General features: G+C 50.7%; 1 long non-coding RNA gene across 1 annotated transcript; it reads right to left on the bottom strand.

Moving 5' to 3' along the window:
* Positions 1–128: 128 nt before the first annotated feature.
* On the bottom strand, positions 129–27246 carry LOC139013205 (uncharacterized). Its single transcript, XR_011471943.1, has 3 exons — positions 27141–27246; positions 554–663; positions 129–266 (listed from the first exon to the last, which is right to left on the bottom strand). It is a non-coding gene; the product is annotated as an uncharacterized lncRNA (long non-coding RNA).
* Between the last annotated feature and the right edge of the window lie 603 nt (positions 27247–27849).

Genomic DNA, 27849 nt, shown 5'->3' with positions numbered 1-27849 from the left:
CAGAAGGGGGACAAGAGGGAAGGAGAGAGGGAGGGATGGAAGGAAAGGAGAAAGAGAGAGAGGGGAAGAGAGGGGAGGGGAGGGAAGGAGAGAAGAGAAAACGCCCAACCTTTTCCTCTTTTAAGTCTGGAAGGAAGTTTATTTGTTTGAAATCCTCTTATCTCCAACACTTGTTTCTCCGCCGGTTGGTTGAGGGGTCTGTGGAGCGAGGCTGGTTTTTCTCCCAGTGACAACAGAATTGCAGGCTCCATAAACCGCCCAGGTGCCTGGTAGAAGAGGGAGACGGGTGTAAGCTGAGGGCTCCGGATGCCTCTTGCTGCCCTTTTCCCATCCACCCTCACCTCAGGGCAGCCTTCATCCAGCCCCAGGCCCCTGCTGCCCTGGACAGGGGACTCGGCTGTCCAGCCTCTGCGGTAGGCTCCAGCCAGCTCAGTCCCCTCCGGCCCTCCTCCTGCCTGCCCCCCAGGCCTGGCTCGGCCCTTCTTCTTGAGAGCCTCCCCTGGTGCCAGCCCAGCCAGAGGCCTCCCGCCTTCCCCCGGGCGATCTCCCCTACCTCTGTGGGGCCCTCTCCTGGTGCTGCCTCTTCCAGGAAGTCTCTCCTGATGCCCTGCTCTCCCTACTTCACTCACTCATGTTCATCCTCTCGACGTGTATTTTGAGTCCCTGAAAGGTGACAGGGATAAGAGATAAAGGGCCCCGGGAGCTCAGAGTCCAGCGGAGAAAACCAAATGTCAACAACAGGCAGTAAAAGCCGTACAGGATGGTTTCAGTTTCACTCCAGTCTATAACCTAATATCTGATGCCAATGAGACGGGCCAGTTCCTGTGTGCCAGGCGCCATCCTAACGTTTCACATCTCATTTAATTCAGGAAACAGCTCCCCCGGGTGGGCCTCTCCCCTCCCTGTGCACAGAGGTCTGTTTGCCCGCGTCTCGGCTCAGGAGGGTCAGGCCTGAGTGCCGACCCAGGCAGTCTGGGCCAGAGGCTGAGCTCCCCCATGCGCGCTGCTTGCCTCACAGCCGAGGGCAGTTTCTACACACCCTCAGGCCGCCCCCCACCCCTCACCCTGTGGGAGTGCCCTGTGACAGTCCCACTGTGTGCCCGCTGCCGGCCCAGGGCCGAATGGCCGTCTTTGAGAGAAGTGACTGCCATTGGCCCTGCCTGCCCACCTCCCGGGCCCTGGCCTGCTGCCTGTGGCCTTCTCTCTGTGCAGAGTGGGCATCTCTCTGTTGTAATGTACCCCGCGAATCACAGAAGGACGCCTCAAGAAGTCGAATTAAAGAGTCACATTTATTGCAATCCGGGACTATGAGGGGACATTCCCAAATCTCATAGCAGCCATTTGGTCACAGTTCCAGGATTATATAGGCAAAAAATCACAAAGGTATTGATTACATCTCAGGGTTTGGAATGAGGTACCTGGCTCGCAAAAAAGCAGATTACAGAAGCAGAATTAAGCATGTTAATTACCGTTTCGGGTCTCGGGGTCACTGAATTGACAGAAATGCATTATCTAGAGCCCTCGGGTCTCGAACCACTGACTTGGCAGGAACTCATTATCTAGAGCCATCGAGGCAATTTAGAGTAATTGTGCTGTCCTGGTCTTAGGACCACTGAGTCAACTGGAACGCACCACCTGTGGCCACTAAAACAATTTAGGCTAATTGTGCTGTCCTGTTTCCCAGGTACAGAAGAATGTGCTTCGATAACCAGTAAGATCACAATCAATGGGATAGTCATTCAATCAATAAGGCATTCAATCGAATGGGATGATTTATACGATTCAGAAAATCAAAATAACCTGTCCATTGTTAAACAAAGCAAAGAGGTACCATACTTCACTCTCAAGCCAGACTGTCAGCCACTGGCCGGCAGAGCCCGACGTCTCCTCAGCACCAGGCCCTGCATGTGCCCGTGCAGGGCTCCCTGAGCTGCCCATGGAGGCCAGCCCTCACACTGGGAAGGGGGGCGGGGCTGAGGGCTGGCAGAGTGCCAGTGTCGAAGGTGATGGGCAGGGGCTCTGCCCATAATGACCCCGAGGAAAGCACTGACTCCTCCCCAAATGGCCTCCCCAGCATCCTATCCCTCCACCCCCAGGAAGTTTGTCTCAGGAAGTAAATATCCTACTAGCCCACCTCAAGCCTCAGTGTCCTCAAGGCCCGGAGAGGCTGGTGAGAAAACAGACCTCATCCCAGGGATTGTGTGGGGATTTGCCCCTCCCTGGGGTCCTAATCAGACTGGGCGGTGCTGGGGGCGTCCCAGGTCTGAGACACAGGAAGGGAAAGAAAGGGGGAAAGAAACTTGATACATAGAAAGAAAGGAATTGGGAGCAACAGGGGTGCATTGGCACTCGGTGTGTATTGAGCACCTACTGTGTGCCTGGCACCGTGCTGGCTCTGGGGGATGGAAGGCCCAACCTTCAAAGAGATCTCGAAGCTGGTTGTAGCTGGTGGTCGCCTGCGGGTCCCCACATCCAAGGGGAGGGTGGGTGAGGTGACCCCTCCCCGAGTCAGTTTGGCTCAGCCTCCGGAGGGGCAGAGCCAGATGACCAGGACTGTGTCCGAGGCCCTAGGCCCCTGAGGCCCTCACCTCCTGGCCGAGGGCGGCAGGGTCCCAGCCTAGACCCCGCTGTGGGAGTCAGCTCCCGTCTGAAGTTAACCTGGGAGGAGGCGCCATCAGTGGTCAGTTCCGGCCTAACCCAGAGGGGACTGCCCGACCCCCACCCAGCAAGCCTAGTGCCGTGAGAGAGCGCTCCTTAAACGCCAGCCTGGTTCTTCCCTGTGGGTACAGGGACAGGCAGGCCTCACCATGGAGGCTCCGCATACCTCACGAGGCTCCTCATCGGCCTAGAAGCCCTTCCAGAGCCAGTGGCCTCCCCTGTCCCTGCCCAAGCAGCTGCCAGGAGGAAGGTATAGAGCTGGGAGCAGCCCAGCCAGAGTGAGGCCTTCTCAAACCAGGCCCTCCTGTCTCCCTGGCTGCCAAAGTCTGCAACAGGCCACCCTGAGCCCAGGGCTCCCTCTTGGGCCTGAGGCCTGAGCCCCGAGGGCATGTGCATGTGGGGTTTGCATGCTGCATGTGCGCCTGCCGATTCACACGCGTGTGTGCACCGGCGCCCGTGCAGGCTTATGAATGCAGAGGCCCTGAACTGCAAGACGTGGCCTCCTCTTACTTCCAAAACCACAAGGCTGCTGGCCGGCCTCAAGCCCCAGTTCCCTCAAGGACCAGAGAGGCTGATGAGAAACAGACCTGACTAGCTGCCTTTGGGCGTGGGTGGCCCAAGTGTGGGAACCTGTGCGTCCGAGGGTTTCCCCTCTCCTGGGATCGCAGTGGCCTCAGGCCATCCAAGGGCCCTCTCGGGGCCTCCCTGTCCTGGATGCAGAAAAGCGATCCATGAGGCGAGGCTAGGGCTGCCAGGCTGGTCTGAGGTGAGGCTGGTGAGGCCTCTGCCGGGGATGCCACCCACCCGCCTGCCTGCCCTCCCACCATTGCCAGGCCTCTGGAGGGATACCAGAGGCACTGCGGCTCCTGAGTGGATGCGAGGGAGGAGTGGCTAAGGGGGACTCTCCTCCCCTCAAAGGAGTGGGGCTCCCCTGCCCAGCATCTTCGAGGGTGCACTGGGGGGGGTGGGGGTGGGGCAGAGGGTCTCTTAGGCCTGGGTTTCTCAGATTTCCTACATCAAAGTCCCGAGAGAGGTCATGGTAGGGGGCTCACTGAGAATACAGATTCCTGGAATTGTCCCCGCCCCCCAAGAAATCCTGACTGAGCAGCCTTGGTGGGTTAGAACATCTCCATTGGTAAAGGGCCTCAGAGGACCCAGGGTGGCACAATCAGAGCAAAGCGCGATATCTGAGAGACCACGTTTCAGAGACCTGAGTGGGAATCTCCTCAATTTCTCCCCATCCCTAAAGTGGGGTTAATGATATGACTTCATAGAGCTAATGCCACATCACAGATGCTCAACACGTGGTAGACACAATAACAGCAACAATAATAATGGCAGTGGCTGACCTTCACCCAGCACTGGCTATGTGCCAAGTCCTTCCTGCCATCACAGGACTCACACCAGGAGGCCAGGTTGGGGTACTGAATGCGGGCCCTGCTGTCCCCTTCCTTATAAGTGACAGACAGAGAGGCCTCTGGGTAGGCTGTGGGCTCTGGGCATGGCCCACAGTGGTCCCTGTTCACCGAAACCAGCACTCCCAGAAGCCCCTTCTCTCTTGACATGCAGCCCAGAGCCCCCAGGAGCCAGACCTGGTTTCCTCCCGGCTAATTGGCTAATCGTTTGCTGCCCTGATAGCTGAGGTCTAGACATGACGCTCCTGGGGCCGGGCCCTCACTCTGGCCTTCTCCCTGGCTGGCCCAGAGCAGGGAGGGATTAGCATGCAAGCTGGGTTTGCTCACCTAATTCTTTATCAGGGCCCTGTCCTCGGACAAGGGAGGGCAGCCGGCTTCTTTCCCAGGAAAAGAACCCTGGGAGGCCTCTGGACAGAGGAGGGAGGGAGATAGAGGCAGCTCTCCCTGCCTCACTTCATCCCTCCATCCCTCCTTATCCGCCCCTCCCTCCCCAGGGAGTGCAGACGCTGGAACCGGCTCAGCTCACCCTGAGCCTCCGGTAGGAGCTGACCCCAAACAACCTTGCTTTTCAGACTGGAAGCTTCAGTGAGGGCTGATGGCTGCACCAACCATTAAAGGAGATGGAGCCCACCTTGAACCTGGGTCTCCATACACTCAACTCTGGTATCTTAGACCTCACCTCCTGGCAGCTGGGCAAAGACAGAGAAAGAGCTTGATGGGTCCCACTCGGGGGTCACACTGGCAGAGCAGCCAGGAACATAGGCTGTGGAGCATGCTCCCCTCCTACCCCCCCCCCCCTCGTCTGGGGAGAGGAGGCAACGGGACAAGGTAAGAAGGAGCTGCTGCTCAGGGAGTTAACTCCCACAGGAAGGGGTGGTTTGGGCCACAGGTGACATCAGAGATTCATGCAGGAAAGCCTCTGAGGAAAGGCAGAAAAGTGAGGCCTTAGCCCAGAGAAGAGAAGATGAAGGGTCCTGGGACTGCTCTAAGCCTCTCCGTGAGTCACTTTATTTATTAGATCTCATTATGTTAACAACCTCCTGAGGTCCATGTTATAGTTCCCATCTCACAGATGAAAAAACTGGAGACCAGAAAGTCTTTGGAACTGGCCCAAGTCCACACAGTGGCAATGGACAGAGCAGGGAGCAGCCTGCCTGGGCACTCAGTCCTGGCGGGGTCCCAGTCACTCTTCCAGGCTGCAGAGAGGTGGAAGGAAGCATCCGTCCCCATCCTCCCATCCTACTCCCAATCCGCTCTACGCAGGACTCAGCCAAGAACCCAAGCCTCAGCTCCCAACCCTTACCAGCCCTCACTTCCCATGCGGCCCACCCCATGCCAGGACCCGCTCAATCTCCCCTGCCTTCTGAGCACCCCATTCCCCCATTGTCTCTGCCAGGCCCCAGTCCTTATATTTGACAAGATGCGGGGCGTTGGGTCACTTGGGTGGCTGCTTGGGTGGCAGCCTGATGCAGGGCTTAGCATGGGCTCTGGCTTTGAAACCTACCTCTCCGTTATGCATCGTAGGGCCATCTGTGCCTCAGTTTCCGCATCTGTAAAGTGGGACTAATAATGATACCAACTCCAAAGGACAGTAAAGACTTAAAGGGCTACTGAAGGCAAAGGGTTCACCCAGAGAGGGGTCCAATGAGGCTTGGAATGTGTGTGCCCCTTCTCTGAGGCCACAGAGCGAACCAGCGGCTTCAGAGCTGGGAGATTAAGAGTGAGGCCCACAATAGGGATCACCCCGCACCAGGTCCCTGGACGCATGGTCCAGTGCTCCTGTCCCTTGGCCATGAAATCACAGGGTCCCCATGGTTGTCCGTGCTCAGAGCCAGGCCCTGGGGAGGCTGAACAAGGACACCTTCTCTTGCCTGCCCTTCCAGCCCTCACACCCGCTCAGAAACTGTCTCCACCTGACCACGGTGGTCTGTCTCGGGCGTGGAGCTGTTGCAACAGGCGCCCATTGTCTGCTGGCCTGAGTGCACCTGTAGTGCCTTGTCCCAGCCCGGTGAGTCAGCTCTTGGCAGGCCGTGGGGCAGCCACTCCACATCATCTTAAGCCTGAAAGAGGACCTTTCTTTTCACTTTTCTCCTCCTTCCTCCCTTGCTCCCCATGAAGTGGTCATCTCCGCAGGGCAGCGGGGAACAGTATTCTCTGCCAAGATTTTTTGAGACTCCTTGGCCAGGAGATAGGGTGGGGCCTCAGAAACAAAGACAAGGCGGCCTAGGGCTGGCCGAGGCCCCTGATTGCTCCAGGGCCCTGCTCGTGCCCCCAAACCCCCTGCTTCCCGTGCGGGTCCTGAAGTCAGGGCAAGGGCAGCAGTACCTGACTTATCCAGAGCCCACGCACTTGACCGTCTCTGCCATCCGGACTGAGAGCTGCAATCCAGAGGCTTCTGAGATCTGGACAATTGTCTGACAAGAGTCTGACAAACTTCAGAACTTCACTCGTCGGTTTCCCCCCACCTGAATCTGCTCATACCTTACTGTGCTTGTATGCTTGGTTATCTGACTTCCATGTGTACTAAAGGAATAGAATCAGAATGGGAAAAAGGTTATTAAGGATATTCTCTTGGACACCAGGTCTCAGGTGGTGAAGACACAAACAAAAAGCAAACCGAAGAACTGAAAAAACTAAATTGGAGGAAGGCAAAGGACATGGCACACCCCAGCTCCCGGGCATCACTGTGGTTCCGTTACAGGAGGGGATATTCTTAACGGGACCCCAAGTGTCCAGTGGGAAACTGGACTATGGACAATCTCTGTTTAAGAAGGTTTGAGACTGTGATGCATTTTTTACAAGGCTTTTTAAAGAGCATGATTTCATACTTCTTTATGGTTTTGACATTTAAAGAATTAAGTAAATGAGAGTCATAATGGCAGACTAAGTGATTTAGGCCAATGCTCCTACTGAGGACAACTAGAACAGCTGGAGAAAATATTTAAAAAATCTGTCTGAAGGCCTCAGGGAGCTAACAAGATAGTGAAGCCTTTCTGGGTCATGACTAAGACCTAGAGAAGAAAGAGTGGCATTTGGGACCCTTTTCCCCTGAGGGTATTTGCCCATTCAGAGGGGATCAGCTAAGAGTCCAAGAAGCAGGACATGGATTGGAGTTCCAGGCTTATGCAGGGATGGGACTTAGTGAACTCTCTCTTTTTTTTAGGAAACACCCCAAAAGGTCTGTATCCTAGAAGTTAAGGGTGAATCAGAAGTAGACGGCTCAATTTCCAATCACTCAGCCCTTAAAATTGAAGCTGGTGATTCTGTAACTATTAGCGATCCAGGCATCTGTCAGGCACAATGTGAATCCTCTTTGAAGGAAGGTATCATCATTCTAGGCCTCCGATTATTTCTATAAGCAAGTCCTTAAATACAATGTTCAACACATAATCGAAAATACCCACACACATGAGGAGTCAGATAACCTACTTTTTAAAACATCAGAAACAATAGACAATAGAAACAGACCCATAAAGGCTGCATGCATTAGAGTTACCAGCAACGATTTAAAGTAACTACACTTGCTATGTTCCAGGAGATTGTTGTGAGTACTATTGCTGCATTAAAAATTACCCCAGAATTTGGTGGTATAAATAACAGTTTTGTTGTTTTATGATTTTGTGGGTTAGGAATTTAGGAAGGGCTCGGCTGGGCAGTTCTCACTCCATGTCTCTCATACAGTTGCTGTCAGAGGTCAGCTGGGGCTGGGCATCCAAGGCAGCTCCCTCACGCTGCTGGCGGTGGCTGCCGGTCATTGGCTGGGGGCCCAGCTAGTGCTGTTGACCACACACCTCAGTATGTGCTTTCCCGCATGGCGTCTCAGGACATCTTCCATGGCAGTTGGACCCTCAGGCTGAGGGTCCCGAGGCAGCGAGGCCGAAGATGCAGGGCCTTCTCTGACCTGGCCTCCGAAGTCAGACAGTATCACTTCTACTAAATTCCACGGGGCACAAAGCAGTGACGAAAGCCACCCCAGATTCAAGGGGAGAGACACAGACCTCTCCCTACTACCTCTTAAAGTGAGGAATGTTAAAAAAAATTTGTAGGCAAATTTTGAAACTTTCACAGAGATAAAAGAGTTAAGCTTCTATGATTGAGCAAATTCCAGGAGATTGACTATCTTTTCTGAACAATAAGATATTCTAGACTCTCTCCAGTTGAACTGTGTACCACCCCCAGAAGGCTCTCACACGCCTGTGTGGGCCATGTCACATGACTATCTCCACAACGCAGCACGCTGCTAGAGATGGTCTAGGCACGGGGATGCCCCAACTCCACATCCACATCCACATTCACAACCACCCCCGGCCTTCACCCCTCCTGAGGCCTCTGTTTTCCTCACAAAGGTGGCAAGGAAACCCCTAAGCAAGCCCCAGAATATAAAAGGCAGGCAGGCAGAATTGGAAATGAACTCCGGTGGATGTGTCCACCCTGGGGCTTCCCGAACCTGGCTGAGGCTTAGAACCCTGCTAAGATGGACGTCTAGGACGGGGAGAAGACATTCACAACTCCAAAACCTGCCAGAGATTAAGAGTTAAACTGGTCAAGGAACTCCTGTTAACAAGAACAGGACAGGAAATCCAATAGGAAAAAATGACCCCCAAAATATGAACAGACATGTCACAAAAAAGGAAGTGCAACGGCCAGGTATATGAAGAGATACGCAAGTTCACTAGTCATTAGAGAGATGCATACTTCAAACAACAGGATACCTCTCCACACCCAACGGAACGGAACAAATTAGAGAGGTGGATTATACCCGCCGTGGGAAGATGAGACTCTGTGCCCTGCAGGTAAGCGGATAAGCTCACCCAGGCACACCTCGGAGGCTGTGGTACAGTTCTAGACAAGCACAATAAAACGAGCATCGCCGTCAAGGAGTCGGAATATTGTTGCTTGCCTTCAATTTGTAAAATGTAACATCTATGAAGCATGAGAAAGCAGAGTGCAATAAACGAGGTATGCCTGTATATCCATTCCAAGAGCCGTCATCTGGCTGTATGTAGTGAAACTAATTATGGATACACCCTGCATCCCAGAAGCCCACAAAGGGGTACAGAGCCTGAAAAAAATGATTCTACAAGGCAGAAAGAGGACATGCACAGGGTGCCCATGACAACAACATTTAGGGTCGCGGGGAGTTGGAGGCAGCCCAAGTGTCCATACCTGGGGGAATGGATAAGTGAGATGCTGTGGCTTCCTTCCAAGTAGCCGTTAGGAACAAGCCGGGTGATCATAAAAGGATGCACAGGTCTTAGCAGCAGTAGTGAATGAAAAAGTGAAAAACATGCCTGGCCGGTGTCGCTCAGCGGTTGAGCATTGAGCCAGGAAGCAAGAGGCCACCAGTTCGATTTCCAGTCAGAGCCCATGCCTGGGTTGTGGGCTCCATCCCCTGTGGGGGGCGTGCAGGAGGCAGTCGATCGATGATATTTCTCTCTCATTGATGTTTCTATTTCTCTATCCCTCTCCCTTCCTCTCTCTCTAAACATCAATAAAATATATATTTTGTAAAGTGAGAAACAGGAGAGTTACAGCATCAAATCATTTATATAGTTACAAAACATGCATAAAACAACACAGCCCACTACACAAAGAAGATGCATATCTCAACACCTATGTAAGCAAGCGTGTAGGATGAGGGTCTGGGGGCAGGGGCTTGGAAATTGTGGGGAATAGGAATGGAGATCAGGAATGAAGGGAAAAAATAGAAAGAAAAGTAACATTACAGGGGTCTTTTAACTGGCCATTCATGATGGCATACTATGAACTGGAGCATAATTAGTTCAATCGTCTGCATCTGTGGTAAAAAATAAACAAGTAGAGCAGATTTCTCAACTTTGACTACAGAGATTCAGTTTCAATAGGCCTATAGTGAGGCTAAAAGTACAGGTCCCAGTGGCTCTGGGTAGATGTCAGCAGAGAGTACTTGACATCCGCAGCATCCTAGGTAGATGTCAGCAGTGAGTACTTGAATACATCCAGTGACGTGGAGCTCATTCCTGTGCTAATTATTAGAAAGTACTTCTTATTATATTACATTGTTAAATTATATAATATGTTTATTCTATTATATTAATCATATTATATTTATTATATTATTCAGTTCTAATGATTAGAAAGGTCTTCCTGGGGCCAGAATTCATCTCCTTGTACCTTTCAAACTATCGATCCAAGTTCTATTCTTTGGAGAAAATAAAATTAAATTAAGTAGGTCCCTCCTGCTTCCGCACGCTAGCCCTTCAGTGATCCGCAATGTCTTCAGCATCTCCGTGTCTATCACGTTTCCCCCTCCACTCCACTTCCACTCTAGCCAAGCTGTCCCCTCAGCTCTGATCTAGCTGTTTCTTCTCAATGTGGCTCCTTCAGAGAGGCCCCGCACACTGGGGACAGCTCAGAGTGCAGCAGGACATGCACCTCCTTCAGCCAGGGTCCTGTGCTCCTGTTAATATGGCCTCAGATGACAGTTGCTTTTTTTCTTTTTAAACAATTCTCAGTGAGTTTATGGTCAGTCAAACTTCTAGGTGGTTGTTTTTTTCAAAAGAATTCCTATGAGGTCTGCTCTGTCCATTGCTCCCTATGCGTGCGCGCGTGCCCCCACACACACGTATGTGGCATAAATAAAAGCACAAAAGATATACAGTGTAAAGCAAGATCCCAATCACCTACTTGGTTTCCTGTGTATCCTTCGGAGGTGATCTGTGCATAAATATCTATGCGCGTTCCTGATTGCACAGAGAGAAGCACAGTCCACATTGACTGTCAGGGCCCACTGCCGTGCGCCTGGCTTTTCTGCTTAACCCTCTAACTGGGAGAACTTTCCTTCTCAGCGTATGTCCTTGCCAGGTTCTTTGTATCAGCTTGCGGCCTTCTATTGTGTATCTGCCCAAGGTGTTAACCCATCCCAGCTGGTGGCCATTCCGGCTGCTTCCAGCCCTTTGCAGCATCTCAGACCATGCTGCTGGGACTACCTTTGTGCATAGCCGTTCCATACACGTGCCAGCATCTCTGTGGGATCAGCCCCCATGTGCCTTTTGACTTCAATGTTGTTTCCACCCCAGGGCTGGACTTTGTCATTTCCGCTACTGCTGCTCTCGCTCTCTCTCTCGTTGCTTTTGCCCATTGTCACAGGCACTGGCCGGCAGATTTGAACCCTCTTTGGGCTGCTGAGCCCACTCCTCTCAGCTAAAGGTCATCAGCGAGCAGGGGAGGCAGCCTCTCAAGCCTCCATTCAAGCCATTGGTAAAAATGCCCGGGGTGACGGGGCCCAGGGCGAGGTCCCTGGAGAACTCCAGGTGTCCGTTCACCAGCTATGACCACAGGGTGTCCGCGCTGTTGTCAGGGAGCCAGCCTCACTAGCGTACCCAACAGGGTGACACCCTCCTGGCGGAAACCCGCATCCCACTCCAGCGGCCCTACCTCCCGGAGAGAAAGAGCCCTGAGGCAGGTTGACGGGGCACCCTGTGCTCTAAGTGGACCCGTTGGAGTCTGCAGAGGAGCCCGGGCTAGGTGGTCAGCAGAGCTGCGACCCCGATCTGCCGGTTCCTAGTTGTGTGGCTTTGGACAAATTGCTGAACCCCCAGAAGCCTCCGTTTCTTCACCTGCCAATTGGTGGTAACAAGACCCACCTCCATGTTTGTGACTATATGGAGTTACTTGTCTGCAGTAGGGTTCCATTGCTATCTACCTGTCCGTCTGTCTGTCTGCTGGCCAGTCTGTCTTCCTTACCTGTGAATAAGCTTAATAATCCACTCCCAGGCGATTGGCTGATTCAAGCTCAGGAGTCTGTCATCCCAAGCAGACTACCCCACCTTTAAACACGAGAACCAGTCGTGTCTGCTCTGTTGGTGTGTCCTCGCTTCAGAGCAGAGTCTGTGCTCCAGAGAGGAAACTCCCTGTGGCCCTAGACTTCAGCCCCATGAACGTGGCCACTTCCACCCTGATCCCGCCTGTCTGCTAGGACTGACTCGCTCTTCTCTGCTTTGGCCTGTCCCCCTTGGGGAGGGAGTCGGGCCTATATTTCTTGCTCCAACTGAGATAAAAGAAAGAGTGCCACCGAGGTTTTCATCCCTGAGATCAGAGCTCCTCCTGCCTCCGTGTCCGCTGGTGAGCCAGGCACTGGTATTAGGCCAAGAGTCCCCTTGACCAGATTTTGAGTACGGACTTTCAGCACTCCCTCCACCCCCAGTGCCGCCCTCCTCCCTCCACCCTGGCCTGGTGTGGAAAGGGCCGCAATCCCGCCTGCCTCTCTCCGTGCCTGCCAACGCGTCAAGCCCTGATCCTTCCTTTCCTGAGTCCAGGATGCCCGTCACCCACGGGCCGCTTCCTCGGGCTCACTGTGAAGCCAGCGTTCAGCGACAAGGCCACAGTCATTTCCAGCTGGTGCCCACACGAGCAAGGACCCATTCACCTTGGCCGATCAAGTGTTACGGGCAGGCTGTGGGCCAGACCCTGCACTAGGCACTGGGAACACAATGGAATACGACCCGGCTCCTGCCCTGGAGGAGCCACAAGAAGACCTAGCCTCCCCCTCTACTCCCCCCACCCCCCCACACCCCACGATGGCTGGTTGTAAATGCCGCACGTGTGATGTCAGCCGCTTCTGCAGGTTTCCTCTCTGCCAATTTCACAACCTCTATCAGGAGTGCATCGGCCCGTCCTGCCAGCTCTGGGTTCCGAGACACAGAGAACCTTGGTCTGATGGCACAGCCTGAGCCTGTGCCCCAAAGGCACTTCTGCCCTCAAACATTTGAAAGGGAGGCAAGCGGGAGGTGGGAGCAGTTAGGCAGAGCCAGGGCACAAACCCAGCCCAGCTTCTTTCTATTGCTCCCTAAGCACACTGCCCACGGCCTCACTCCCCGCCCTCACCCACTTCTGTCCTGCTGTGCTCTGCAAGGAGAACTAGCTCCGATTCAGGTCCTGTGCTGAGCAGGCTCACACCCAGTCCTGCCTTCCTCCGGCTGGTCCCTGTGCTCGGGGTCATGTGCATGCATGACTCTCAGTCAAGGGGAAGGGGAGTCCTGCTGGGTGGGAGGCATGGTTTGCGGGCACTTGAGTTCAGAGGGGAGCGGCCACCAGCTGTGGAGGGTGGTGAAACCGCGTGAACCCCAGTTTGCAGAGCACTTTCTCACTTTGCAGTTTTCCTGCCTCTTGTGCTCTCACCTCCCCTGAGCCAGGGGGACAGGGCGGCAGCCTCGCTGGGCTGGAGAGGGCGGCTGAGGGCGGCTGAGGCTGCAGTGGGCCGGGCTCAGAGCAAGCAGGGCCCTTCTCTCAGCCTCCTCTGCCAGGGTGGGAGGCACAGGCTCTAGAAGGTTCTCTGGGGTCTTCCTCTGCACACAAGGGTGCCCTAGACTTGGTTTCTGCAGATAGGAGACCTGTTCTCGGCCGGCGGGAGGCTGGGGATGTCCCTGCTGACAGCGCCTCTTCCCAGGGGGGCCAGCCCAGAGATAAGGGTGAGTGTCACGTGGCCATGGCAGACCAGAGAAGTGCCAGCATGGCCTGGGGGCGCTGAGCCCTGCCAGCTACCTCTCTGGCCCCTGCAGCCACAGCCAGGGGGGAGAGGAGGCCGCTCAGAGCCCCAGCTGTCCCAGCTCACATCCCCCAGCTCAGGACCCAGCCTCTCCTCTGAAGGGTGGTGCCGAAGTTAGTTTGACATATTTAGCTCAAGTCTCAGGAGTGGGGGTGCCTTGGGGTGAACCCCTCTGCTTGGCTGCTCTAGGGCAGCAGCAGGAGGGGGGTGGTTCTAGGCCTGGAACCTGCAGGTCTTCCACCCCCCCCCCACACCCTGAACGAGCACCTGAAAGTACCCCCCAGACAAGTCCTTTGGCCTCTCGAAGCCCCCGTCCCCGCATCAGCACGTGGAGGCCTCTGAAGCTAACGGAGAGAAGGCAGGGGCGTGCTTAGGACAGTCAGGCACGCGGTCAGCGCTTGGTAAATGTGAGTTGCTGCCGTTGTCGTTGTTATCATTGGTATCATTACTCAGCTCTAGGCCAGCCCCCACCACTGCCTGAGGTTGGGGTCATTTGGTCGAGATCCGCAAGCCCACTGCCCTGTGTGGGGGTGTAGGGCAGCTCCCACAGGGGTGGTTCCTCCTGTGTGGCTCAGGGAGGAAGGAGAAGGACCTCAGAGGAGACACTGAATTTCAGGAGGTGGGAAGCCTGACACAGTTCAGCCCCTGAAGGTGCTGGTATCTGCGCTGTGTGTGTTGGAGGGAGGGAGAGACATATAATGTGGTCTCCCTGAGAGTGACCAGCACAGACATCCCGCAGGAGAACCCAATGGGAAAGGAGCAGGCCAGGCCTTGTCAGCCACACCACCTTAAGGCCTGGTTCTCTCTGAGTGTATTTGAAAAAGCAGCAGAGACCAGGTGGCATTTCCTTACTGTTCCATTGCCCATCAGGGTAAAAAAACAAATGCCCCCAGTTTCTTCTCTGCAGCCATGTTTGCTCTGTGGCCAGAGTCCTGACAGTGGCCAACCAACTCCTACAGGATCGGATTCATCCTACCTCTCTGCCCTCATCTGTTACTACTCCTACCTCTCTGCTCTCATCGGTTACTGCTCTTTCTCTCATTCCATGCTGGCTGCTCTGCTGTCCCTCAAAACAAGCCAGCTCTGCTTCCACCCCAGGGCCTTTGCACGTGCTGTTCTCGCTCGTGGAATGTTTCCCCCAGTTATGCACATCGCTCCCCTTTCAGGTCTTTTCTCAAATGTTACCTTCTCAGTGTGGCCTTGCTTGACCTGTCTATTAAAATTTCTCACTCCCTTACACCCACACTCCTATCCTTCACCCCTTCTTTATTTTTCTCTAGAACACTTACCACCCTCTAGTATACTTTTTCTGTTTAATATTTTAACCTTCCACTAGAATGCCAGCTCCGTGAGGTCAGGACCTCTGTCACTTTTGCTCACTGCTGTCTCCTTAGTGCCTAAAACAAAGCCTGGTGTGTACTAAGCACTGAGTTAATAATGCTGAGCAGGGAAGGGAGGGCCCACCCAGAGACCTACATACCCCAAAGGGGCCTCCGCGCAGATAGGGGTGGCGGGAGGCCCGTAAGTCCTACAGGGGGCTGACATGCAGCCTCAAGAGCACATGAATGAAGGAGTTGAGAGGCAGGATGGTAAGTGGAGAGCCAGTGGGGTCGTGCCCCTTACCTGCTCAGTGACACCTCATTCTGGCTGCAGTTTGCTGTGTCTGTGCTAGGGGCTGAGAGGGAGCATCTCCCCAAACCCCACTCGCCTCTCAGCTCCTCAGGAAGCTGCCCTGGCTCATGCCACCTGACCCTGGGCTGGCTTTCACTCCAGCACACTCTCCCTCCCTCAGCCCTTCAGCCTCAGCTCAGGGAGACAGCCCCAGAATGAAGCAAAGAGGAATGGAATGAGGCGAAGGGAAGCTGTCCCACTTGGGCACCTACCATGTGCCAGGCAACTTTCACACTATCTCTGCAGCAGCCCGTTTTACAGATAAACAAACCGAGGCCCAGAGAGATTATGTAACTTTCCTGGAGTCATAGAACTAGTAGCAAGGGAGCAGCGCTCACCCCCTTGCATGACTACCTACCCTCGGGGACAGTGGGAAGAACTTTCTAGGCCTCGTTGGACGAGGGTAGAATTTGTGATTCTGTGGAGGGGTCTCTGTGGGGCAGCACCAGTTGTCAGGTGGGCTGAGGAGACCTGGGCCCCCGTGTATGCTGCTGACACTCCAGTGCCAGCCACGGGGTGAATGCCCCACCCCGGGGGGGGGGGGCAGCGGGAGCTCCTCAAGGCCACCTCAGGGGTCAGGGACAGTTTGCCGCAGCTCCTGCTGGCTGTCAGCTCCCTCTGCTGGACCCAGCCCCAAGGACGGGCTCAGACACAGGGACGCCGCTGTCTGTCTGCACTCAGGCTCTGGCAGCCCCTCCCTGCATGTGGTGGTCACACCCTAGTGACCACATGCCGGGCCCCCCGGGGGCCTGGGAAAGGGATCCTCCAAAGGATCTGTCCTGAGTGACCTGGAAGCTTACACTGAAGGGGAGGACAGGGGAGGGGATCCAGCCACCGCCTCCACCACGCGCAGCTGACACAGCCCCTGTGTCTGCAGACAGGGACTGGGTCTCCTCCACGGGGCAGGAGGCTCCCTGAGAACGGGACTGTCTCTCCCATCAGACTGCTAACTCCCGAGGGCAAGGGCGCTGCCCTCCCCCTCAGGCGGCGAGTGGTCAGTGGGCAGGGGCTGTCTCCCGCTTCGGGTGGGAGCTCCTGAGTCGCACCACTGTTCACCTGTGATGTCAGCCCAGCGCAGCCCCCCAGGCACCCTGGGACACCTTCTCAGCAGCGCGGCCACTCCCAGCCCCCAGGCACCTGTCCCTGCCACTCTCCCCACTCCCCGGGCTCCCCCTCTTCCCCGGCAGAGCTGTGCTGACACTAGGCAGTGCTGGGTAGTGCCACCCTGACCTCAGCAGCCCCAGAGGTGGTGCTGTGAGCAGCCGAAGAGCCATGCCAGGGATGGGACGTGACTGCCCCCCTGAACTCAGCTGAGGCTTGACCATGAGGAAGGCGATACCTCAGGGAGGCGGAGTGACCGGTGACATCAGTGTACGTGACTGTCAGCCCAGTTTTCCCTCTGCCCTCCACCCCTCCCATCGCAGCGCCCGCCGAGCACGCTGACCTTCAGCTCGCTGGCACAGCCTCTCTACGTGCCCACCCCAAGGACAGGGGTAGTGCCCGGGGGGGAGGGCACTGTTCTCTGACTCCTTGTTGTCTAAGTGAGGACCCGGGGGACAGAGGAGCCCACAGGCCCAGCCCGCTCCAGCCGGGGCCTCTGGGGCAGGAGCCAGCCACTTCCTGGGTGACCCTCCTCGTTGGCAGCCCTGCCCTGAGGGAATTGATCGTTCTCTTGGCTCCATTGAATTTTCCTCCTGAGTGCCTGGCCAGCTTCCAGGGAGTGGAAGCCAGTGTAGAGGGCACCTGGCTCCCCACCCCAGGCCTGCTGACGGAGCAGCCAGGCCTGCACCCCCGTGGGAGCAAAGGCCCAGCCAGAATGGGCAGGGCCAGCTGTCCCTGAGAGGCAAGTTCAACCACCTTGCATGACCACCTCTTGTCCCTGAGGTGAGGCTCCTGTTGCTGCAATCGCTCTTCTCAAGTGGCCCCCCACGACCCCACTCAGGAGGCGCCAGGGCCAGAGCTCAGCCTCCAGACGTCGCCCCCAACAGGGGTAGACCAGTTAGAGACAAGGCCCAAAACGAGACCGGTGGCTGCCAGACTCGTTTCATTGTGCACCCTTATTGTTGAGCGTGTATCAGTTCTTTAAAATTAGGTGCAATGAGACCAACACGGCAGCTAGCCTGGGGCAGAATGCTAGTTTGGGCAAGACACAAATCAGCAGAACAGCAAGACATTTGACGGGGATATCCGGGAACAAGAAAGCCCTGGTGAGAGTTGATAAGCTCCCAATGTCCCTCAGGGTATGGGAGGGCCGCGTGCACCCGGTGGGGTGACTGGAGAGGGCCTCAGCCATCTCCTCCTCGTCCCTGGCTAAGCACAGAGAGAGTAAACGTTGGGACAGCTTTTTAAACTGCTTGAATCTTGAATGTGTTCCCCAACCCACACACAGATAGATGCATTGGCAGAGGGTAGGAAAGCCTTACTGGATGGAGGTATTTAAGCACAATTTCTGACCAACCATTGGCAGAACACCGAGCTATGCTGACCCGGGGCAATGCCTAGGAAGCCAGGCTTAAAAATAAAAATAAAAAATTTAAAAAGAAACTGAGCAGAGAGATCCTCAGCCTCACACTGTGAGGAAGACAGATTCCATAGAATTGGTCCAGGCAAGTTGCTAAACAAACAACAGTCCTGGTGATGGTGGTGGTGATGGTGGTGGTGGTGGTGGTGGTGGTGGTGATGGTGGTGGTGGTGGTGGTGGTGATGGTGGTGGTGGTGGTGGTGGCGGTGGTGGCGGTGGTGATGGTGGTGATGGTGGTGGTGGTGGTGGTGGTGGTGATGGTGGTGGTGGTGGCGATGGTGGCGGTGGTGGCGGTGGTGGCGGTGGTGATAGTGGTGATGGTGGTGGTGGTGGTGGTGGTGGTGGTGGTGGTGGTGATGGTGGTGGTGATGGTGGTGGTGGTGGTGATGGTGGTGGTGGCGGCGGTGGTGATGGTGGTGATGGTGGTGATGGTGGTGATGGTGGTGGTGGTGGTGGTGGTGATAGTGGTGGTGGTGGTGAATCAGAATTCAGAATTGCTACATTGTATTATCTAAAATGTCCAGTTTTCAACAAAAACTACAAGATGTGAAAAGAAACAGGAAAGTGTGATCCATTCAGAGCAGTAAAAGCAGTGAATAGAAACTGTCTCTGAGGGGGTCCAGATGTACTTAGCAAAGACTTCAAAGCAGCTATTATAAATATGTTCAAAGAAAAAAAAGAAGCCATGTATAAATAATTCGAGTAAAGGCTCATCAAATGATTAATCAAATAGAGACTATCAGTAAAGGGACAGAAATTACATATTTTTTAAAAGAGCCAAATGAAAATTCTGTAGTTGAAAAGTACAATAACTGGAATAAAAGATTCACTAGAGGGGTTCGACAGCATTTTTGAGCTGGAAGAATCAGCAAAATTGAAGATGGATCCGTTTAAATTATCCAATCTAAAGAACAGAAAAGTGGAAAAAAGAGTGAAAAGAAAATGAACAGAGACAAGTGTAATATCATCAAACATACCAATATACACTTAATGCGAGTTTCAGAAAAAGAGGAAAGAGACAAAAAAAATATTTGAAGATATAATGACCCCAAAGTTTCCAATTTTTTAAAAATATATATATTTTATTGATTTTTTTTACAGACAGGAAAGGAGAGGGATAGAGACTTAGAAACATCAATGAGAGAGGAACATCAATCAGCTGCCTCCTGCACACCTCCCACTGGGGATGTGCCCGCAACCAAGGTACATGCCCTTGACCGGAATTGAACCTGGGACCCTTGAGTCCACAGGCCGACGCTCTATTCACTGAGCCAAACCAGTTAGGGCCAAAGTTTCCAAATTTTATGAAAAGCATTGATTTACACATTCAAACCAAATCCAAGTAGGAGGAAAACATAATTACCCTTAGTAAGTCATAGTAAAACTGTTGAAAAACAGAGTCAGAGAAAATCTTGAAGTAGCAAGAGAAAAATGATGCATCAGGTCAGGGAAGCACAATAAAATTAACAGCTGATTTCACGTAAGAAACACTGGAGGCCAGAAGGAAGTGGAATGGCATAATAAAAGTGCTGAGAAAAAAACAAACAACTCTGTCAACCAAGAATTTTATATACAGTAAAAGTATCCTTCAAAAATATCAAAATAGAATGAAAATATAATATAATCAAAAATATAATAAAAGAACAATAACAAAGAAATTAAAAGATACATCAGAAAAAATATTTAACACAAAAGAAGGCAGTTAAGGAAAAACAGAGAGACAAATAAAAAGACATGAAGCAAGCCCTAGCTGGTTTAGCTCACTGGATAGAGTGTCGGCCTGGGGACTGAAGGGTCTCAGGTTCGATTCCGGTCAAGGGCATGTACCTTGGTTATGGGCACATCCCCAGTAGGAGGTGTGCAGGAGGCAGCTGATCGATGTTTCTCTCTCATCAATGTTTCTAACTCTCCATCTCTCTCCCTCTTCCTTCTCTGTAAAAAATCAATAAAATATATTTTTTTAAAAAAAGACATGAAGCAAATAGAAAAAAAGGCAAAAATTGCAGAAATAAAGTCAACCATATCAATAATTACAGTAAATGTAGATGATTTATACATTATCAGACTGGATTTAAAAAACAAGATTCGCCGAAACCGGTTTGGCTCAGTGGATGGAGCGTTGGCCTGCGGACTGAAGGGTCCCGGGTTCGATTCCGGTCAAGGGCATGTACCTGGGTTGCGGGCACATCCCCAGTAGGGGATGTGCAGGAGGCAGCTGATCGATGTTTCTCTCTCATCGATGTTTCTCTCTCATCGATGTTTCTAACTCTCTGTCTCTCTCCCTTCCTCTCTGTAAAAAATCAATAAAATATATTAAAAAAAAATAAAAAAAATAAAAAAACAAGATTCAATTACATGCTGCTTACAAGAGACATTTTAGATCCAAAGACACAAATAGGCTGAAAGTAAAAGAATGGAAAAATATATGCCATGCAAACAATAACCATAAGAGAGTTCAAGCATCTATATCAATATGAGATAAAATAGACTTTAAGACCAAAAAAATGATACTTTGAGACAAAGAGAGAAAATTGTAATGATAAAAGGGTCAGTTCATCAGAATCTATAATAATGAAAGTGTAATATGCTAATTAGACCTGATGACCTTCCAGACAAAGCCAGGACTGCGAGGGAAGCCCGGGTCCTGGGTGCCAGAGGGAAGCCGGTGCCAGCAGCCGGGGGAAGGAAGGCCTACTCTTGCATGAATTTCGTGCATCGGGCCTCTAGTTATATAATAATTAAACACATATATACCTAACAACAAAGTCCCAAATTACATGAAACAAAAACTGACAGAATCAAAGGGAGAAATAGAGAATTCAACAATAATAATTGGAGATTTTAGTACCCCACTTTCAATAATGTACAGAAAAACTAGACAGAAAATCAGCAAGTACATATAAGACTTGAACAACACTATCAACCAACTTAATCTGTCATGTATAGACTACTTTACCCAACAACAGCACAAATACACATTTTTTTCAAGTGCACTAAGAATATTCACCAGGACATGCTATGCTAGACCATAAAACAACTCTCAATGAATTGACAAGAATTGAGATTATATCATCTATGTTCCGCACCACAACAGAATTAAGTTAGAAATTAACAACAGAAGAAAATGTGGGAAATCCACAGATGTTTGGAAACTAAACAACACATTTCTAAAAAACTTATGAATCAAAAAAGAAATCACAAGGCAAATTTAAATCAGTTTTAACTAAATGAACACAAATGTACAATATGTCAAATTAAAGCAGTGATTAGCAGTGAATTTATAGCTTTAAAACATACCATACTAGAGGCCCTAGCTCCGTGGTCGGCAAACCGCGGCTCGCGAGCCACATGCGGCTCTTTGGCTCCTTGAGTGTGGCTCTTCCACAAAATACCACGTGCGGGCATGCATGTACAGTGCGATTGAAACTTCGTGGCCCATGCACAGAAGTCTGTATTTTGTGGAAGAGCTGGTATTTTGTGGAAGAGCCACACTGAAGGGACCAAGGAGCCGCATGTGGCTCTCGAGCCGCGGTTTGCCGAGCTGCAGTTTGCTGACCACTGCCCTAGCTGGTTTGGCTCAGTGGATAGAGCACCAGGGCATGTGCAGGAGGCAACCAGTTGGTGTGTTTCTCTCACAAGATGTTTCTCTCTATCTTTTCCTCTCTCTAAAACAGGGGTCCTCAAACTTTTTAAACAGGGGGCCAGTTCACTGACCCTCAGACCGTTGGAGGGCCGGACTATAGTTTTAAAAAAAACTATGAACAAATTCCTATGCACACTGCACATATGTTATTTTGAAGTAAAAAAACAAAACGGGAACAAATACAATATTTGTATTTGCATGTGGCCCGCGGGCCGTAGTTTGAGGACCCCTGCTCTAAAAGATCAATGGAAAAATATCCTCGGGTGAAGACTAACAAAAACAACAATAACAAGAAACCCTATACTAGAAAAAGATGCGAATTCAATAACCTAAACTTCCACTGTAAAACATTAGAAAAAGTAGAGCAAACTAAAACCAAAGCAATCAAGTAAGGAAATAATTAAGATTAGAGCAGAAATAAATGAAATAGAAAACAATAAGAAAAATATGGAAACGAAAAGGTAAAGATCAACAAAATTGACAAACCTTTAGCTAGACTGACCAAGAAAAAAAAAAAGGAAAAGATATGAATTACTAAATCAAAATGAGAAAGGGAACATCACTACCAACCTCACAGAAATTAAAAGGTTGATAAGGGAATACACACTTAGATGCTTAACATTATTAGTCATTAGAGAAATGCAAGTTAAAACTATAATGAGACACCACCTCAGACCCACTAAAATGGTGATAATAAAAAAGACAGGTGATAAGTATTGATGAGGATGTGAAGAAATGGAACTTTCATACACTGCTAATGGGAATGGGAAATGGTGCAGCCATTTTGGAAAACATTTTAGCATTTTCTTAAAAAGTTAAACATAAATTTACCATATGATGCAGCAATTCCACTCCTAGGTATAGACCCAATAGAAATGAAAACATGTTCACACAAAAACCACAAATGTTCATAGCAGTATTATTTATAACAGTCAAAAGGTGGAAACCATGCAAATGACCCTCAGCTGGTGAAGGGATCAGGAAATGTGGTATATCCACACAACAGAATACTATTCAGCCATTAAAAGAAATAAAATACTGATAAATATTAAAACATGAATGAATCTCAAAAACGCTATGCTAAGTTAAAAAAAAAAAAGATACAAAATACCACACATTGCCCAGCCAGTGTGGCTCAGAGGTCGAGCATCAACCTATGAACCAAGAGATCGCCAGTTCATTCCCAGTCAGGACACATGCCTGGGTTGCAGGCTCGGTCCCCAGCAGGGGGCATGCAAGAGGCAGCCAGTCAATGATTCTCTCTCATCATGGATGTTCCTATCTTTCTCTCTCTCTCCCTTCCTCTCTGAAATCAATAATAATATGTATATATTTAAAATACTACACATTGCATGATTCCATTTATATGAAACGTCCAGGAAAGGCAAATCTATAAAGAGAGAAAGTAGATTAACAGTGGCCTGAGGATTGACGGCAAATGGGCAGAAGGAATCTCTTTGGTTGGGTGAGAGAAATGCCCTAAAATTAAATTGCAATGATGGTTGCACAACTACCTATATTTACTGAAAATCACTGAATGGTACATTTAAAATTGCAATTAATGGTTTGTAATCATACTCAATAAAGCTCTTTTAGAATCATATATGTGTAATGCATTTAAAATATATGTTTACAAGAAGCAAATTTTAAAAGATGAGATAAAGTAAATATATCTTAATTTCTAGTCATTTTTTCATGAATAATTTCTACTGTGGAGACCACTAAACTCAACTACAGGAAGGACATGTGGTCTAACGCTTAGAAGTGCGGGCCATGGAGCCAGGCTGCCTGGCTTCAAATCTCAGCTCTGCCACCTGCCAGCGGAATGACCTTAGGAGAGCAATGTGAGTTCTCTAGGGCTGTCCCTCTGCTTGTAAAATGGGGATGATGAGAATAGTAATAATTAAGCAGCATGTCCAGGGGCAAACCCATCTCTAGGGTGACCACTGGACTGCAGGCCCATTGCCCATTAGCCTTTGTGTGTCTTTCTAATTCTCAACTCCTGGGCAAGGCAGCTCCACCAAAACAATCCATAAAGCACCTACTGTGTGCTTAGCTGAAATTCCCCCCACCCCAGATACACACACTATGCAGACTGCCTCATCAGTTCCCAGGGTCTCATAACAACTTATCTCTATTGTGCGGATAGGGAAACTGAGACCCAGAGAGAGGCACTCATTCTTTTTAAAAATATATATATTTTATTGATTTTTTACAGAGAGGAAGGGAGAGAGATAGAGAGTTAGAAACATCGATGAGAGAGAAACATCCATCAGCTGCCTCCTGCACACCTCCTACTGGGGACGTGCCCGCAACCAAGGTACATGCCCTTGACCAGAACCAAACCTGGGACCCTTCAGTTCTCAGGCCGATGCTCTATCCATGGAACCAAAACAGTTAGGGCAGCACTCACTCTTTAGAACAGTGGTTCTCAACCTTCCTCATGCCGCGACCCTTTAATACAGTTCCTCATGTTGTGGTGACCCCCAATTTCATTGTTATAAATTGAACATAATTAAAGCATAGTGATTAATCACAAAACAATATGTAATTATATATGCGTTTTCTGATGGTCTTAGGCGACCCCTGTAAAAGGGTTGTTTGACCTCCAAAGGGGTCACGGCCCACAGGTTGAGAACCGCTGCCTTAGAACATGGGCAGGACTCACACTTTCCATGGCCGGAAAGAACTTTGAAAAGGTGCAATGGCAGCTCTGAGCAGCGCAGGGAGGAGAGGGGTGAGGGGAGCGGGTGGGGAATGTGGTGAGCCGAGGAGCAGAGCTATGGGGATGGGAGAGCTGTCCCTGTGCCAGCTGTCCTCGCAGGGAGGAAAACACCGCAGGAGGGTGGGTGGGCCTGAACTCCCAGAGATCACGTCAGTGCCCCTCATCTCTTGCAGGGGCCCGGGGCAGGACCCCCATCCTATTTCCTGTGACCTGGTCCAATCCGTGCTGGGCGGGATAGTTGCTAATTCCGAGTTCACTGACCAGGATGTGCAGGGGACGGGTGGGCAACTCGGGGAAAATTGGACAGATACTTGCAAAAAAATGAAATTTGACCACCAACGTACACCATACACAAAAATAAACTCAAAATGGATAAAGGACTTAAACGTAGGTGGGAAACCATAAAAATCTTAGAAGAATCCATAGGCAGCAAAGTATCAGATATAGCTCGTAGCAGTATGTTTACTGATACAGCTCCTAGGACAATGGAAACTAAGGAGAAAATAAACAAATGGGGCTACATCGAAATAAAAAGCATCTGCACAGCAAAAGAAACCATCAACAAAACAAGAAAACACACTGCATGGGAGAACATATTTGCCAATGTGACTTCTGATAAGGGTTTAATCTCCAATATTTATAGGGAACTCACACAACTTAACAAAAGGAAGATAAACAATCCAATCAAAAAATGGACAAAAGACCTAGACACTTTTCAAAAGTGGACATACAGAAGGCCAAGAAACATATAAAAACATGCTCAAAGTCTCTAATCATCTGAGAGATGCAAATCAAAACAACAGTGAGGTACCATCTCACATCTGTCAGAATGGCTATCATCAACAAATTATCAAATGACAAGTGCTGGAGAGGATGTGGAGAAAAGGGAATCCTCATACACTGCTGGTGGGAATGCAGACTGGTGCAGCCTCTATGGAAAACATTATGGAGTTTCCTCAAAAAATTAAAAATGGAACTACCAATTTGACCGAGTAATCCTACTCCTGGGAATTTATCCAAAAAAAAATCAGAAACACCAATCAGAAAGAACATATGCATCCCTATGTTCATAGCAGCACAATTCACAATTGCTAAGATTTGGAAATAGTCTAAGTGCCCTTCAGCTGATGAGTAGATTAAAAACCTGTGGTACATCTACACAATGGAATACTACGCTGCTGTAAAAAAGAAAGAACTCTTACCATTTGCAACAGCATAGATGGACCTGGAGAGCATTATGCTAAGCGAAATAAGCCGGTCAGAGAAAGATAAATATCACATGATCTCACTCATTTGTGGAATATGATGAACAACATAAACTGATGAACAAAAATAGATCCAGAAACACTGAATAGACCGTCAAACCTCAGAGGGAAGGCAGAGGAGTGTGGGTAAATGGTGGGGGGGGGGGGGGAGGGCGGGATGGTAAGAGATCAACCAAGAACTTGTATGCATATAAGCATAACCAATGGACACAGACAATAAGGGGGGCGGTGAAGGCTGGGGCTGGGGGGCAGGGGGCAGGTTGGGAGAGGACAATTCCGGGGGGGAAGGGGACATATGTAATACTTTCAACATTAAATAATTTAAAAAGAGACAAAAGAAAAAGAAAGAAAGAAAGAAAGAAAGAAAGAAAGAAAGAAAGAAAGAAAGAAAGAAAGAAAGAAAAGAAAAGAAAAGAAAAGAAAAGAAAAAAAAGAAAGGAAGAAAGAAAAGAAAAGAAAGAAAGAAAGAGGGAGGGAGGGAGGGAAGGAAGGAAGGAAGGAAGGAAGGAAGGAAGGAAGGAAGGAAGGAAGGAAGGAAGGAGTGTGGCATTCCCTGTAGTCTGAGAAGGGTTCCCAGGCTGGTTGGGCTGACCTGACCGCTCCGGGTCCTTGCTGACACAGGGACCACCGAGTCACCTGCCTTACAAACCAGGAGAGAGTTGCAGCTGCGTGGACTCTGGCCTGGCGCCCCAACCCTGCGGCAGGAACCCGGGTGGGATAGGGGGTGCTTCCAGCCCAGCTTGAAGCACCCTCTCCTAGGGGCATTCGCATAATAAACTCATGATCACCTCTAAAAATTGTATTCACCCCAAATTAACTTCTAGAGGTCACCCCAGAATTAGGGTTCCAGGCCAAAGAATTTCAGATGCCCCCCAACCCAACTTCCTCCCCTGATACCTTCCTCTTCCCTCTCAGCTAGCCCATCCTCTGTTCATTGTCCCCCCTAACGTTTCCTCATCCCCTCCCTTTGAGCCAGCTCACAGTGGGCACAGGGCAGAGATTCAGGAGGACACAGGTGTCACCCCAGGCTGACCTGGTTTGAGTTCCCAGTTCTGCCCCTTATTGCTGAGAGATCTTGGACAAGTGGTGTGACCTCTCTGTACCTCGGTTTCTTCATCCAGGAAGTGGGGAAATAATAGTACCAATCCCCTAGGGCCTAGGTCACCGGGAAGACTGGAGGTGGGGGTGGCATTCCTATTTATTCCTTACCTACCCTCTTCCCCATTCAGCCTTCACCCTCTCCCCCAGCACATACACAAGAATTGCACAGAGAGGTGAGACACAGAAATGGCATTTCATTGGAACCACGGCCTTTCTGAGACCTGTGTTGGAGACAACTTCCTCTGGCTTGGGCAACTGTACACATCTCTTCCCAACTTCTCATTGACTTCTGGTTGGTAGACTGACATTAATCATGGTGGAGGTATTTACAACACTGAAAGGCTACCAATACAGACTTCCCCTGCAGCCAGGGGGTTGTTAATTACCAGCAAGTCACCGCCTGGGGGTCAGGGTACTATGAGCGTTGGCCACTACCACAAGCCCCTGAGAAAGGGCCCCAGGCCCCCTGGAAGGGGCTGTGGGAGGAGCTGGCCTGCCGCACCTCTTCTTCCTCCCCTCCAGCCCCACTGTGGCCCTGTGCCTGGACCACTAAAGTTGCCTCCTGACTGTGGTCCCCACAACCACTCAACCCCCTCCAACCTCCTTTCCACTAACCTGAAATGCTCCTGGGATGAAGGCCAGCCCTCCAGGCTCTGTGGGCTCTGCAGGCTCTGGCCCCTTTCCTCCGACTCTTCACCTGAGCACTTCCCACCCTCATTTGCACGGCTTATTCCCGCCTCAGGGCCACTGCACACGTTGTTCCCTCTGCTGAGGCTGCTCTGCCCAATTCCAGGGGCAAACTCCTGATCTACCTTCAGATCTCCATGTTCCCAGGCAGACCTTTCCTGACCCTTCACCCACCCCCAGGAACAATGCAATTATCGTTGTTATCACGGCTGTGCCTGATTGTTTCGGTCTTTCTGGCTCATAACGATGGTAAGTTCAGGAAGGGGCCAGGCTCCGGCTTGTTCAGCACTAAACCTCCGGCACAGGGCCTAGAACATAGTAGGTGCCTGATAAATATTTGCCAGATGGATGGATAAAGGAGTCATCCAGTTGGAACACTGAGTTTCAGGAGCAAGAAACTATTTTTAAATCCAGGGGTGGGGGTGTGAGTGTGCTTGGAGTCAGGGTCTGAGCACATGGTCAGAGTCCCATCTTTGACTTACTGTGTGGCCTGACAGCCTCCCTTTCCTCTTCTGTAAGGCAGGATAATAATAATGACAATCCCGTGCTTGGCAAAGCCCCAAGGTTGTTGTGGGGTCAAAGGAAACAATGGATACTAGAGGGAAACAAAAGAAAAAATAAACAAACAGGACCACAT

This window comes from Myotis yumanensis, unplaced genomic scaffold, assembly GCF_028538775.1.
Source record: "Myotis yumanensis isolate MYYU_CA2020_CCGP unplaced genomic scaffold, mMyoYum1.0.hap1 SCAF_6, whole genome shotgun sequence".
NCBI lineage: Eukaryota > Metazoa > Chordata > Mammalia > Chiroptera > Vespertilionidae > Myotis > Myotis yumanensis.
This window is presented reverse-complemented; position numbering and strand designations above follow the sequence as displayed.